Source organism: Astyanax mexicanus, chromosome 3 (assembly GCF_023375975.1).
Source record: "Astyanax mexicanus isolate ESR-SI-001 chromosome 3, AstMex3_surface, whole genome shotgun sequence".
Lineage (NCBI taxonomy): Eukaryota > Metazoa > Chordata > Actinopteri > Characiformes > Acestrorhamphidae > Astyanax > Astyanax mexicanus.
Genome location: NC_064410.1, coordinates 48,703,943 through 48,708,084, shown reverse-complemented (window position 1 = coordinate 48,708,084; position 4,142 = coordinate 48,703,943).

Below are 4,142 nucleotides of genomic sequence, written 5' to 3'. Positions count from 1 at the left end.
CTGAGGAGAAACTACCTTAGAAATAATTGAAAATTTAAGACACTAAAAGTCTTGTAGTGTTTTGTAGTGATGCCTCATAATAAAAATCACTTTTGTTTCCTTTAAAAACTGAAATAACCTGAAAACAGTTGTTTGAGAAACTGCTTAGAAAGTGTTTCTTCAGTGTTATCCCATTAAACAACCTTTTTTATGAAGAGAAAAGCTCATCACACGTTGGGAAATCACACTGTCATGATTTCCCTGCTTTAAAAGAAGAGTGAACAAGGTAGAAGTGTTGTCTACTGTATCTCTAAACAGCCAAACAGCAACCCCTGTTCACAGACTGCAGTACTAAGAGAAGAAGAAGGGGTGGAAATGTTTGAGAGAGGGGGGCTGAAGGCTGGAGTGGGCTGCCCACCAAATAGCTGCAGCATGAGTACATGCTTACTGGCTGCTCTCCAGAGTAAAAACCAACAGCATCTGGTTGAAATCTTCAGCCTCCAACCCCCTCTTCTCTCTCTCCCTCTCTCTCTCTCTCTTTCTCTCAGTGTCTCTCATTCTCTTTCAGTATCTCTCTCTCTTTCTCTCTCTGTCTCTCTCTTAGGATCTCTCTCTCGCTCCTCCTTTCTAAAAAAGACTAACAGAAACAATTTAAACCACCAGCAGGAAGGTTACCGTCTGTCTCATCCTTCACTTTTTCTGCTTGTTCAGAACATGGCCATGCTGGCAAAGATCATCAGTTATCTGGTGGAGTTATCAGCATGCAGAGATTAATGTGATGTTAAAGAGCATGAGAACATCTGATCACGTGAAATATCTTTACAATGTTTTTCCAAATAAACAGGGGGCTCCCTAATGAAAGTGCAGGGCTTTTTAATACATGCAGAATGGAATATATATTACCGTATATTATGTTCCAGAGGAACATAATTTTGTTACACTGTGCACCTGTACTCAGATGTAATGACAATAAAAGCCTCTTGACTCTTGATATAATATATACATTTTTCTTTGCTTGTTTCAAATTCTTCTTATAAGAAAAACTCTTGTTTTTGTCACTATTTTACTATATAATTGCAGTTGTATAAAAAATAAGAGATTATTAAACATTACTAAAATTTCACATTTTTTTGTAAATAATAATAAATCGAGACATTAGCTAACGTTTTGCAATGATTAATGATGTCTTAGCAAATGTTCATTAATAATTAGTTAAGATATTCTTTAAGTTAATTCATGCACCCAGTTAATTAATATACCCTTTTTGTAAAGTGTTACCAATAACTTTAATAAACTTACTCAGTTTACACAGACTTTTTAATTAATGATATACTAACATTTCCTCTCTACACAAACTCCACATCAGTGCATGAATGGTCACTGTAGCATTAAGCCAACACATGTCACTCTTAGCAATTGAGAAAATTGAAAATTGTTTTTGGTGGTGCACAAGTTCAATGCAATGTAACTTACAAGTTAACACACAGGGCAATGTAGCCTGGGGGAAATGACTACACACTGATGATAAATAGGTTTGGTGGAAGACACACCCATTATGGAAATAGATGGTGCTAGGAGCCAATAAGCAAGGAAGAGGTTGCACTGCCCAAATCCAAGGCCCGTTAATACATCTTCAAGCCCAAAAATGCAATCTCAAGCTCCAAACCATCAGTGGCCAATAAAATTAGTCGAAGGTGTGGCCATGGTGGGTCATACTTTTTGTGTGCAGACGTTTAGCCACAAACAAATTATCTAAATCATCTAGCAAGAAATTATGGTAGGTTTAGATGCAAAATGCCATTGATGCATAATCTCAACATCAGTATTTTCTTCATATAAAACCAACAGTCACACAAATCCCAGATTTTCGAGAGTGTATATGGGTTTCCCACTGTTAAAATAGCAGATGGAAATTCATTGTGGTGTATTAGAGTTTGGAATTTGTAGCACATTAGCCTAGTTACTGAAGAATGGAAAGAAATCTCTTCTCTTTTAAATCAACCTGGAAAAATAGCAGCAGGCTTAACTGAGTGAAGATATTTTTTCTTCTAGCTGAAGCACTCCAAAAATTCAGGAGATACCTCCTCTCCGCTCTCTCTGTTTCCATGCAGTTTTATTGTCTTTACTTTCTCAGAAGCTGTGAAAGTAGACGTGTAGACGTGTCCTGATTCCAGCCTGAGAGCTGATCAAATGAAAAAGAACTTCACTAAAAATAGGTATTACATTAAAATATGTGTGGAAATGAGTAGATTTTACAGAAAGCACTATATGGACAAGAGTGCTCGGACATCTGCTCATTCATTAGTTTCTTCTGAAATCAACAGTATAAAACATAGTTTGGGTTGATTTTGTTGAAATAATGGTCTCTATTGTTCAGGAAAAGCTTTCTAGATTTTGGTGCTTTGCTGTGTGAATTTGATTGCAGTCAGCTATAAGAGCATTAGTGAAGTTGGAATGTTGGATAGAGACCACCTCACCACCTCATCTTCAACTCTTCAACTCAGTCCAAAAGTATTGGATGGAGCACCATCATTCCAGAGAACACAGTTCCATTCTGGGGGACTTGTAGTCTTCTAGTCCACACATGAGAAGTAACTAGAAGTAACTTAATAGGAAGTAACTTGAACTAACTTTTTAATAATGAAACTTAAATATAAGACTTAAAAATTGTGTTTTGGAAGCAATGCATCAGAAAAAAACACTTCTGATTCCTTTAAAATTTGGGAAAGCTAGAGTGTTTCTTCAATGGTAAGCTACTTACAGTAGCTGTATGATTAGAAAGGTATGCACAAACAATAGGTTTGGTTTTCCAGACAAGAATTATGCCTAGTCTGTAGGTACCTATAAGCCTAGCTCTTATAGGCACACATACAATATAATATTGTATATATATTATACATACATATATATATATATATATATATATATATATATATATATATATATATATATATATATATATATATAACAATTCTTTCTGTGGACATATTTTCTATCTTTGTATACACATTTTTGCTATTTATAAATTATTTTAAAGTTATTTCCACACTTTTATCCTTTGCTTAGATTACCTTTGTTTATATGCTTAGATGATTGCAGGTTTTTGTATTTTATTCTTTTTACCTTGAAATTTTGCACAAATTCAGTTTAGTAATATTGTATGAGCAGACTGTCATTTCAAGCATTTCACTGCAAGTCATACTGTATTACTGTGTATGTGACAAATAAAATTTAAATTGAATTGAATTGAATCAATTGAATTGAATAATCATTTACTTTATTTTCTTTTAATGGAAAATCTACATTTAAAATGCTGTGTAGTCTGAGCTTAAATTCTGTCCTGTCTGTGTATTAATTACATATCTTACATTATCTTAAAGATAAAGATACATAATTCAAAAGGTGTTTTATAATGTATTTTATTTATTAATCTAGGCAATTCAACACATTACTTTTAGCTGAGTATTCACAAGCATCTCCCATATGAAGTGACTCTTCCTCATGAACTCTTCCACATGTGCATAAATCAAACACTCCAGTTCTAAAGTAAGAAAGGATCTGGATAGGTGTGAGCTTGCCCCTCTCTCATTCCAATCAGAGGAAGAGAAAAAGCTGCTGTCTTCACAGACTCTTGGGTGTGTCCACACTGTGTGAGCTGTCTGTTTTTTTTTTCTTCTTGCTGGATAATTTCTCCTCAGGTTATGGAGTGGAGGAGGAGTCTACAGCAGAATGATGTTTTCCCTTCCGTTCCATCCTAAATCAGACTTCTTCCACGTGTGCATGGCACCAGACTTCAGCGTTAACCCTTCAATTGATTTGCTGTGGTGTGTATTTAGGGCTTGTGTGTGTGTTGTTGCTGGTTTTTACTGATCAGAGGGACGAATTTAATGATAACAATAGATAACTCAGACACTCCATATCAGTTCCTCTTTTATTTAATGCTGTGCTAGACACACATTTATTTCTACAGGAGCTTTAATGACATCCCAGTCTAAATACATGAGCATTAATATGGAGTTGGTGCCCCTTTGGAGCTCTTACAGCTGGTTTAGAACTCTGTAGTTATTGAGCATTGGTGACTTTTATACACAACTCTGACTAAAGTATACACTACTATATATTATATATATACATGCCTCTGATCATACCGGTGTGATGATCTG